General features: G+C 45.5%; 1 protein-coding gene across 2 annotated transcripts in view; it reads left to right on the top strand.

The window, feature by feature from the left end:
- Window positions 1-1,817, top strand: part of LOC129831335 (ephrin type-A receptor 7-like) — a 167,685-nt gene extending 165,868 nt beyond the window's left edge. For both annotated transcript variants that reach the window (XM_055894657.1, XM_055894658.1), the window contains one exon: window positions 1-1,817. This exon is cut by the window's left edge and continues 1,761 nt beyond it. The gene's annotated coding sequence lies outside the window, so the exon portion shown is untranslated.
- Window positions 1,818-11,869: the final 10,052 nt, after the last annotated feature.

Here is an 11,869-nt window from a genome sequence, read left to right as displayed (position 1 = left end):
ATTTAAAGCTTTTTCATCAAACTGTCCCCCCTTTCTTTTTATGTCACATGGTCCAAGCACCATCCTCAGACAATTGCTTACATTTTTGGTCTAATTCTCATTTCTGGAAAAAAATGCTTCAAATCAAGGTTAAGTGGTTAACCAAAACACATGGCCCTAGCTATACATCATGGTTGCATAACATCTTCTAAATGTTCCTACAAATCCCACAACCCCCCACGGTGCAGTCACAAGCCACTCCCATTTGTCAGTATTATGTATTTTTTTTAACAGTTAACATTTAATCGTAGGTAACATTTTTTGATTTATCTCATACTCTTGTAGCTCGCTACAGTGCGTTCGGAAAGTATTCAGATCCCTCCACGTTTTTTTACGTTACAGCCTTATTTTAAATTTGATAAAATACTTTTTCCCCCCTCATCAATCTACACACAACACCCCAAAATAACAAAGCAAAAACATTATTTTTTTTGTGCAAATTTATAAAAAAATAAATAAAAGATACCATATTTACATAAGTATACAGATCCTTTGCTATCAGACTTGAAATTGAGACCAGGTGCATCCTGTTTCCACTGATCATCCTTGATGGTTCTACAACTTGATTGGTGTCCACCTGTGGTAAATTCCTTTGATTGGACATGATGTGGAAAGGCACACACCTGTCTATATAAGGTCCCACAGTTGACAGTGCATGTCAGAGCAAAAACCAAGCCATGAGGTCGAAGGAATTATCCGTAGAGCTCCGAGACGTGATTGTGTCAAGGCACAGATCTGGGGAAGGGTACCAAAACATTTCTGCAATATTGAAGGTCCCCAAGAACACAGCGTTCTCCATCATTCTTAAATGGAAAATGTTTTAAACCACCAAGATTCTTCCTAGAGCTGGCCGCCCGGCCAAACTGAGCAATCGGGGGAGAAGGGCTTTGGTCAAGGAGGTGACCAAGAACCCGATGGTCACTCTGACAGAGTTCTAGAGTTCCTCTGCTGAGATGGGAGAAACTTCCAGAAGGGCAACCATCTCTGCAGCACTCCACCAATCAGACCTTTATTGTAGAGTGGCCAGGCGGAAGCCACTCCGCCGTAAAAGGCACATGACAGCCCGCTTGTAGTTTGTCAAAAGGCATCTAAAGGACTCTGACCATGAGAAACAAGATTCTCTGGGCTGATGAAACCAAGATTGATCTCTTTGGCCTGAATACCAAGCGTCACGTCTGGAGGAAACCAGGCACCGCTCATCACCTGGCCAATACCATCTCTACGGTGAAGCATGGTGGTGGCAGCATCATGCTGTGGGGATGTTCTTCAGCGGCAGGGACTGGGAGACTAGTTAGGATCGAGGGAAAGATTGTGATGGAGAATGTTATGTTTGTGCTTTTCTAGTAACACATTTCTGTGTCCATGCAAGTGACTGACTGATTGAATGTGCCTGGGAGGAATCCTCACCATCAGTATCTGCAATTTGCTAGTACACCCAGAACCTTGTTTTGAGAATGAAAGGGATATCTCAGTTTCAAGGTCTCAGCTTGGAGAGGAGAGGCCTTGTGAGGTATTGGTCGGTCACATGCATGAACCAGTATTGGTCGGTCACATGCATGAACCAGTATTGGTCGGTCACATGCATGAACCAAACGTTAATGATGAATGAATTATGAATGATGAATAAGCTAAATCATGCAAATGTAACTTGTCTGTGTAAGCAGTATGAGATTTAACGGGACTGCCCCGACAGAGCTCACTTCAGACCAGTACTTTATGCATCTAGGTTTGACTGTGACCTCTCCAGCTTGCTGTTAATAAAACAATGATTCATTTAATATTGATGTTCAGTGTCCCTGTGTAGAATTTCCACGACAAGATGAACGGAGCAAAGTACAGAGAGATCCTAGATGAAAACCTGCTCCAGAGTGCTCAGGACCTCAGACTGGGGTGAAAGTTCACCTTTCAACAGGACAATGACCCTAAGCACATGCAGGAGTGGCTACAGGACAAGTCTCTGAATGTCCTTGAGTGACCCAGCAAGAGCCCCGGACTTGAGCCCGATCGAACATCTCTGGAGAGACCTGAAAATAGCTGTGCAGCAACGCTCCCCATCCAACCTGACAGAGCTTGAGAGAATCTGCAGAGAAGAATGGGAGAAACTCCCCAAATACAGGTGTGCCAAGCATGGAGCGTCATACCCGAGAAGACTCGAGGCTGTAATCGCTGCCAAAGGGGCTTCAACAAAGTACTAAGTAAAGGGTCTGAATACTTATGTAAATGTGATATTTCAGTTTTTAATTTTTAATACATTTGCCCCAAAAATCTTAAAACCAGTTTTTCCTTTGTCATTATGGGGTATTGTGTGTAGATTGATCAGGGGGGGGGGGCGATTTAATCAATTTTAGAATAAGGCTGTAACGTAACAAAGTTTTGAAAAAGTGAAGGGGTCTGAATACTTTCCGAATGCACCGTACACAATAGGTGTTTTATTGGTTCAGTGTGGTTCATAAATGGTATCTTGTAATAGGGAGGTATCTGGTATGAAAGGACTACCAGTATATTTTCTCTTTTCTTCCCCATGTATTCTCTTTCTGTCTCCCCCTCTCTCTGGAGCTGTTTTGCCTCAACACCATGTATAGACCCGTATCATGTTCTGAAAAGAAACTCCTACAGACTCACACACATATATAGAAACAGTCTCAACAGCCCTGTACACACAGGCACCAAACTGGACCTTTTCACTACAGCGAATCAGTCGTTGTCGTCCCCCCCCCCCCTCTCTCTCTGTTTACTCTACCATTACAAAATATGTTTACTGTAAATATGTATTTGAAAATGCAATCTATTTTTATAATTTGTTTGAAGAACAATGTGTTGAAAATATCTGCTCACTGTGTAGGGGTTTTATCGTTTGAATTTAGGGCCATTGCCAATCGACTTGGGTGTTTGGAATTTTAAAACAAAACATCTTTTGTTTGTTTGTTTTTTGATGATTTTTACCTGTTTAGAAAAACAGATGGCTGTTGCAATATTGAAATGTGTTATTAAAAAATCTCCAATAAGAGCAAACATTGTCTGTGTGTTTGGCGTGCTTCAGGCTCTGAGCTTGATCATCTGTTCATCCTTACCCATGTGCAATTCTGCTTCATTCCCCTTGTGAAAAGATGCAGCCAATCAGCTTACGGAAAACTCAACTCTTTCAGTTCACCTTTTGTTCTGTTCCTCTCAGCAAACATTCTGTTTCACAACCTCTGTCAATAACTCCGGATTGAATCAAGGCCTTCATTGAGAAAGAGCCCTGGAATTGTGCTCAGTTGTGAATCCCGGCCTCAATCTTGTTCTAAAGGAAGCTCCACCAAAGATGGTGGATAAATGAAGATGTCTTACTCAGGCCGTATACGATTGATAAAATTGGTCTCAGTTCCAGTCTACTGCGACACCAATCAAGCCCCCGAGGACTGGAATTGCCCATCCCTGGCTCAAGGGGTGGTTCTCCCATAGGCAGCAATGCGATAGCAGCTGGGTCTGGTCTGCTTTGTTCATTGACTGTATATGAACCAGAAAAAATTAGGGAGTAGAATGTCTCACTTCTTCCTTCTCTGGCTCCACTTCAAGGGCAGAACTAATGTGATTGGTTGGATGGAAGCTATGGACACAGCTTGAGGTGACACATCAGTCGGTGGAGTTTACAGGTGAGTTAAATAAGAAAAGGCCTTAGGGGTGGTTGCCAAGAACTCAACCAGAGAGGAAGAGGTGAGGCAAGAGGGATAACTTGGCCCAAACTCTGTCTTCTTCTTGTACAGCAGTCAATGAGTGTCGAATTTGGTTAACAAAAAATGTAATGGCTTATTTGTTACATGTGACTGATTTGATTGAATAGAAGTTTCGTAATTATTAGGTTGTTACGAGTGTACTGATATATAGGACACTTGACATCAAATCAAATTTTAAAAAGACCTTGCAGTGAAATGCTTACTTACCAACAACGCTTCAAGAATTTCTTTTTTCAGTTCTCTACAGTTCTCTAAAACTAACAGGCCTTGTGATTTCGTTCGGAAAACACTGCCATTCCAAATGCAACACTCCTTGACCGATTACCTACACCGATTACCTACACCGATTACCTACACCGATTACCTACACCGATTACCTACACCCATTACCTACACCCATTACCTACACCGATTACCTACACCGATTACCTACACCGATTACCTACACCGATTACCTACACCGATTACCTACACCGATTACCTACACCCAGTGCTGACCTGTGAACGCACTTCTAGCTAATGTCTTCACTTAGAAATCAGAGCTTGAGCACTATAAATAGGTTTCAGGTTGCCTTTCTTGGTTTGGACAACAATGGAGGCCAATTTTGGAGAGGGAGTTGGAGGAAAAGGAGGGAGAGTAAGAGGAGGAGGGGGAAGACAAGCCTATCTGTTTGTCTTCTGTATTTGTTTGTCTGTTACTATTCATCCCGAAATCTGGATAAAAGTACAATGTTTTGAGAAAGAAATACATGTAATTTTCCCCCCCATTTCTGTTTATAGTGTAAAAATATACTGAATATGCATACATGCTGTATATATTTGTGTACATACGTGTATGTGTGAGTGCTATGACAAACTGCTGTGGACTCCACGGCACACTGAACATGCAAAAGACACAAGATAAACTCAGCACAAAAAGAAACGTCCTCACTGTCAACTGCGTTTATTTTCAGCAAACTTAACGTGTGTAAATATTTGTATGAACATAAGATTCAACAACTGAGACATAAACTGAACAAGTTCCACCGACGTGACAACAGAAATGGAATAATGTGTCCCTGATCAAAAGGGGGGTCAAAATCAAAAGTAACAGTCAGTATTTGGTGTGGCCACCAGCTGCATTAACTACTGCAGTGCATCAGGATGAGCCTGCAGGAAGGGTACCACATGAGGGAGGAGGATGTCTTCCCTGTAACGCACAGCGTTGAGATTGACTGCAATGACAACAAGCTCAGTCTGAGGATGCTATGACACACCGCCCCAGACCATGACGGACCTTCCACCTCCAAATCGATCCCGCTCCGGAGTACAAGCCTCGGTGTAACGCTCATTCCTTCGACGATGAACGCGAATCCGACCATCACCCCTGGTGAGACAAACCCATGACTTGTCAGTGACGCTGGCCCCCACTGTTCAGGAGAATTGTAGCCAATGTGAGTAAGACTTTCAAGCGTTTTAACTCTCGCAAGATCCCTAGCTGCGTCCTCAGAGCATGCACAGACCAGCTGGCTGGAGCGTTTACGGACATATTCAATCTCTCCCTATCCAAGTCTCTCCCAGTCTGTTGTCCCCACATGCTTCAAGATGTCCACCATTGTTCCTGTACCCAAATGACTATCACCCAGTAGCACTCACTTCTGACATCATGAAGTGCTTGGAGAGGCTAGTCAAGGACCATATACACCTTACCATACACCCTAGACCTCCTACAATTTGTGTACTGCCCCAACAGATCCATGAACAACGCAATCGCCATTTCACAACACACTACCCTATCCCACCTGGACAAGAGTAATACCTATGTGAGAATGCTGTACATCGACTATAGGGCTAAGCTTTCAGCACCCTAGTGCCCCCCAAGCTCATCACTAAGCTCTGGGCCCTGGGTCTGAACTCATCCCTGTGCAACTGGGTCCTGAACTTCATGACAGGCTGACCCCAGGTGGTGAGGGTAGGCAACAACACCTCCGCCACGGTGACCTTCAACACGGGAACCCCCTAGGGGTGTGTGCTTAGCCCCATCCTGTACTCCCTGTTCACCAATGACTGCGTGGCAACGCACGGCTCCAACTCAATAATCAAGTTTGTTGACGACAGGCCAGAGATAGGCCTTATCACCAACAACAACGAGACAGCGTACACAGAGGAGGTTAGAGCCCTGGCCGAGTGGTTCCAGGACAATAACCTTTCCCTCAACATCAACAAAACCAAGAGCTGATCGTGGACTACAGGAGACCGATCAGAGAGCACACCCCATCCACATAGACAGGGCCATAGTGGGGATGGTAAAAAGCTTCAAGTTTCTCTGCACGCACATCACTGAGGACCTGAAATGGTCCCATCACATCGACACCGTGGTGTAGAAGACACAACAGTGCCTCTTAAACCTCAGGTGGCTGAAGAAATTCCGGCATGGCCCCTAAGAACCTCACACACCTCCACAGATGCACTATTGAGAACATTCTGTTGGGCTACATCACCGCCTGGTACGGCAACTGCACCGTCCTCAACCACATAGCTCTTCAGGGGGTGGTGCGGTCAGCTTAACTCACCACCGGGGGCATTCTGCCTGCCCTCAAGGACATTTGCAGCACTATGTGTGGAAGGAAAGCCAGGAAGATCATTACGGAGCTCAGCCACCCAGGCCATGGACTGTTCACTCTACTACTGTCTGGCAGACGATACAGGTGCATCAGAGCCGTGACCTGGAGGCTTGGAAACCGCTTCTATCACCAGGCCATCAGACTGTTGAACAGCCATCACTAGCCATCTTCCTGCCCGGTACTCTGTCCTGCACATTAGAGACTTTTTGGCACGCATACGCCCACACACTCACTCACACAAAATACACAGACATGCTCACACACCTCATACACATGCAGAGTCCTGCACACATATACACTCACACACACATATTTGCCCATACTCACAAACATACACACACAGCCAACGCTGCTGTCCCATGTAAACTCAGCAAAAAAAGAAACGTCCCTGTTTCGAGACCCTGTCTTTCAAAGAGAATTCGTAAAAATCCAAATAACTTCACAGATCTTCATTGTAAAGGGTTTAAACACTGTTTCCCATGCTTGTTCAATGAACCATAAACAATTAATGAACATGCACCTGTGGAACGGTCATTAAGACACTAACAGCCTACAGTAGGCAATTAAGGTCACAGTTATGAAAACTTAGGACACTAAGAGGCCTTTCTACTAACTCTGAAAAACACCAAAAGAAAGATGCCCAGTGTCCTTGTTCATCTGTGTGAACATGTCTTAGGCATGCTGCAAGGAGGCATGAGGACTGCAGATGTGGCCAGGGAAATAAATTGCAATGTCCGTATTGTGAGACGCCTAAGACAGCACTACAGGGAGACAGGACGGACAGCTGATCATCCTCACAGTGGCAGACCACGTGTAACAACACCTGCACAGGATCGATACATCCAAACATCACACCTGCGGGACAGGTACAGGATGGCAACAACAACTGCCCGAGTTACACCAGGAACGCACAATCCCTCCATCAGTGCTCAGACTGTCTGCAATAGGCTGAGAGAGGCTGGACTGAGGGCTTGTAGGCCTGTTGTAAGGCAGGTCCTCACCAGACATCACCGGCAACAACGCCGGATGTGGGCATAAACCCACCGTCGCTGGACCAGACAGGACCAGACAGGACCAGAAATGGGATCTCAATCCTATTGAGCACATCTGGGACCTGTTGGATCGGAGGGTGAGGGCTAGGGCCATTCCCCCCAGAAATGTCCGGGAACTTGCAAGTGCCGTGGTGGAAGTGTGGGGTAACATCTCACAGCAAGAACGGGCATATCTGGTGCAGTCCATGAGGAGGAGATGCATTGCAGTACTTAATGCAGCTGGTGGCCACACCAGATACTGACTGTTACTTTTTATTTTTGACCCCCCCTTTGTTCAGGGACACATTATTCCATTTCTGTTAGTCACATGTCTGTGGAACTTGTTCAGTTTATGTCTCAGTTGTTGAATCTTATGTTCATGCAAATATTTACACGTTAAGTTTGCTGAAAATAAATGCAGTTGACAGTGAGAGGACGTTTCTTTTTTTGCTGAGTTTATATAGAGACATTAAAGACACTTCATTTTTCTTGTATACAGTTTTTGACGCTGTGTATTTATATAGTGTATTATATAGTGCATTCTCAACCTCAATCCCTAAGCACTGACTTGCCAGGAAAAGTCAACGAGTAAGGAGAGGGAAGCAAGGAAGAGCCTTGGAAGGAAATAAAAAAAGAGGGAAAGAGAAAGAGCCACAGAGAGAATGAGAGAAAGAAAGCGAGTGAAAAAAAAGAGAGGGCGAGAGAGGAAGTGCCGTAAAGTCTAGAGTGACTCCCAGCTGTGCGTCGGTAAGGGACGCGTCTCTCTCCTTCTCTCTCACTCAGTAGATTAAAGAGTCCACATAAAGGAGAGAGAGGAGTCCACTTGCAGTTCAATGGTTGAAAGAAAGTGCGCCGGAGCTCGATTCGGCTTTGAGAAATGAATCCCTGTATTGTGGCTGGGCATAAACAAACAAGGGACAGTGTGGGGATCTGAGAGTGTGTGTGTGCACAGTGAGCGAAGGGCCACCCTGGCAATTCTAGGTGAAAATGTGTGCACACACTCGCTCACTGGGGAGGATAGAGACATTGAGGCTTTAAAGAAAGTGTAAGAGAGAGAATGCTAAAGTATGGTTATTGGTTGGATAGGTGTGAAAAATGAAGGAAATGAGGCAGAGAAAAGACTGAACTATCCTCCTGTATCTCCAGGGAGAAAAGACTGAACTATACTCCTGTACCTCCAGGGAGAAAAGACTGAACTATCCTCCTGTACCTCCAGGGAGAAAAGACTGAACTATCCTCCTGTATCTCCAGGGAGAAAAGACTGAACTATCCTCCTGTACCTCCAGGGAGAAAAGACTGAACTATCCTCCTGTATCTCCAGGGAGAAAAGACTGAACTATCCTCCTGTACCTCCAGGGAGAAAAGACTGAACTATCCTCCTGTACCTCCAGGAAGAAAAGACTGAACTACCCTCCTGTACCTCCAGGGAGAAAAGACTGAACTATCCTCCTGTATCTCCAGGGAGAAGAGACAACTATCCTCCTGTACCTCCAGGGAGAAAAGACTGATCTATCCTCCTGTACCTCCAGGGAGAAAAGACTGAACTATCCTCCTGTATCTCCAGGGAGAAAAGACTGAACTATCCTCCTGTACCTCCAGGGAGAAAAGACTGAACTATCCTCCTGTATCTCCAGGGAGAAAAGACTGAACTATCCTCCTGTACCTCCAGGGAGAAAGGAAGAGAACGTTCTCGTCCAATCCTCTCTCTCTCTCTCTCTCACACACACACATCCCTCCCCAGTGTAACCCTCCTGCCTCTTTATCCAATTAGAGGGCACAAGTTCAGTCCTACTAAATCACAACTTTCCAGTGAGCTCAGATTAAACTCTGTGTGACCGCCATGTGGCTTGGGAGCTCCCTCTCTCTCTCCCTGTATTACAGTTATCACTCACTCACTCACTCACTCACTCACTCACTCACTCACTCACTCACTCACTCACTGTCTGTCTGTCTGTCTGTCTGTCTGTCTGTCTGTCTGTCTGTCTGTCTGTCTGTCTGTCTGTCATTTGGTCTGTCGGTCTGTCATTTGGTCTGTCGGTCTGTCTGTCATTTGGTCTGTCGGTCTGTCTGTCATTTGGTCTGTCTGTCTGTCTGTCTGTCTGTCTGTCTGTCTGTCTGTCTCTCATTTGGTCTGTCTGTCTGTCTGTCATTTGGTCTGTCTGTCTGTCAGTCATTTGGTCTGTCTGTCATTTGGTCTGTCTGTCTGTCAGTCATTTGGTCTGTCTGTCGGTCAGTCAGTCAGTCATTTGGTCAGTCAGTCAGTCATTTGGTCAGTCAGTCAGTGTCTTTTCATCTGTGGATCTTCTTGGATCTATGCTTGTGTAGTCATTTATTTATTTTTCTCCCGACACTCATCTCAGTCAATATCTCCATGTCTTTGGCGCCATGCTTCATCTCTCCCTTCCTCATTCCATCCCTCTCTCCCAGAGCCAACAATCCTTTCATTCTCTCTACTCTATTTTTTTCTTCCTCGTCATTGGGTGATCTTTCCTCTCATCCTGACAGATATGGGATTTAAAGAAGGGCAATCCTACGGTGTTTTTGTGCTCAATCTCACTCAGTGAAACAGCAGTGGAGAATTACATTAAACTGACATGTGTCATTTGACCCTTTGGTCAGAGAGGGTGTTTGTTTGATTGACAGGAGGGAGTTGTGGCTGGGCTTGAAACACCATAGATGATAGAACACTAAGATGCTGTTTAGAAATGTGTCACATAGCAGTCTGACACTGCCTCTTGGTGGTGGAATTGTGTATTACTCACATTGCAAACATATTTTCTGCATGCCCTGTACAGTACCTTTGGAAAGACCCCTTGACTTTTTCCACATTTTGTTACGTTCCTTCCTTATTCTAAAATGGATTGAATAAAATAAACCATCATGTACACATAATGACAAAGCAAAAACAGTTATTTTGACATTTTGTCCGGAATTGTCCGTAGAGCTCCAAGACAGGATTGTGTCAAGGCACAGATCTGGGGAAGGGTACCAAAAAATGTCTGCAGCATTGAAGGTCCCCAAGACCACAGTGGCCTTCATCATTCCTAAATGGATGAAGTTTGGAACCAGCAAGACTCTTCCTAGAGATGGCCTGAGCAATCGGGGAAGAAGGGCCTTGGTCAACCATCTCTGCAGCACTCCACCAATCAGGCCTTTATATTAGAGTGGCCAGATGGAAGCCACTCCTCAGTAAAAGGCACATGACAGCCCACTTGGAGTTTTCCAAAAGGCACCTAAAGACTGACCATGAGAAACAAGATTCTCTGGTCTGATGAAACCAAGATTCAACTCTTTGGCCTGAATGCCAAGCGTCACGCCTGGAGAAAACCTGTTACTATTCCTACGGTGAAGCATGGCAGTGGCAGCATCATGCTGTGGGGATGTTTTTCAGCGGCAGGGACTGGGAGACTAGTCAGGATCGACGGCAAAGATGAACAATGATTAATTTAATATTGACTTTCAGTGTCCCTGTGTAGAATTTTCATGACAAGATTAATGGAGCAAAGTACAGAGGGATCCTTGATGAAAACCTGCTCCAGAACGCTCAGGACCTCAGACTGGGGCGAAGGTTCACCTTCCAACAGGACAACAACCCTAAGCACACAGCCAAGACAACACAGGAGTGGCTTTGGGAGAAGTCTCGGAATGTCCTTGACTGGCCCAGTCAGAGCCCGGATTTGAACCCGATCGAACATCTCTGGAGAGACCTGAAAATAGCTGTGCAGCAACGCTCCCCATCCAACCTGACAGAGCTTGAGAGGATCTGCATAGAAGAATGAGAGAAACTCCCCAAATACTGGTGTGCCGAGCTTGTAGCGTCATACCCAAGAAGACTCGAGGCTGTAATAGCTGCCAAAGGTTCTTCAACAAAGTACTGTTTTTCATTTTTATACATTTGTAAAGAATTCTAAAAGCCTGTTTTTGCTTTGTCATTATGGGGTATTGTGTGTAGATTGATTTAATCAATTTTAGAATAAGGCTGTAACGTAACAAACTGTGGAAAAAGTCAAAGGGCAATGTACTGAAGTACTTACTAAAGTAAAACTAAGCAATAAGGCCCGAGGGGGTGTGGTATATGGCCAACATACCAGGCTGTTATTTTTATTATTTTTTAAATTTTTTATCCCCTTTTCTCCCCAATTTTCGTGGTATCCAATCGCTAGTAATTACTATCTTGTCTCATCGCTACAACTCCCGTACGGGCTCGGGAGAGACGAAGGTCGAAAGCCATGCGTCCTCCGAAGCACAACCCAACCAAGCCGCACTGCTTCTTAACACAGCGTGCCTCTAACCCGGAAGCCAGCCGCACCAATGCGTCGGAGGAAACACCGTGCACCTGGCCCCCTTGGTTAGCGCGCACTGCGCCCGCCCCGCCACAGGAGTCGCTGGAGCGCGATGAGACAAGGATATCCCTACCGGCCAAACCCTCCCTAATCCGGACGACGCTAGGCCAATTGTGCGTCACCCCACGGACCCCCCG

Source organism: Salvelinus fontinalis, chromosome 32, assembly GCF_029448725.1.
Source record: "Salvelinus fontinalis isolate EN_2023a chromosome 32, ASM2944872v1, whole genome shotgun sequence".
In the NCBI taxonomy this organism is placed as follows: Eukaryota; Metazoa; Chordata; class Actinopteri; order Salmoniformes; family Salmonidae; genus Salvelinus; species Salvelinus fontinalis.
Note: the sequence above shows the minus strand (reverse complement) of the source record. Positions and strands in the feature narration are given on the sequence as shown.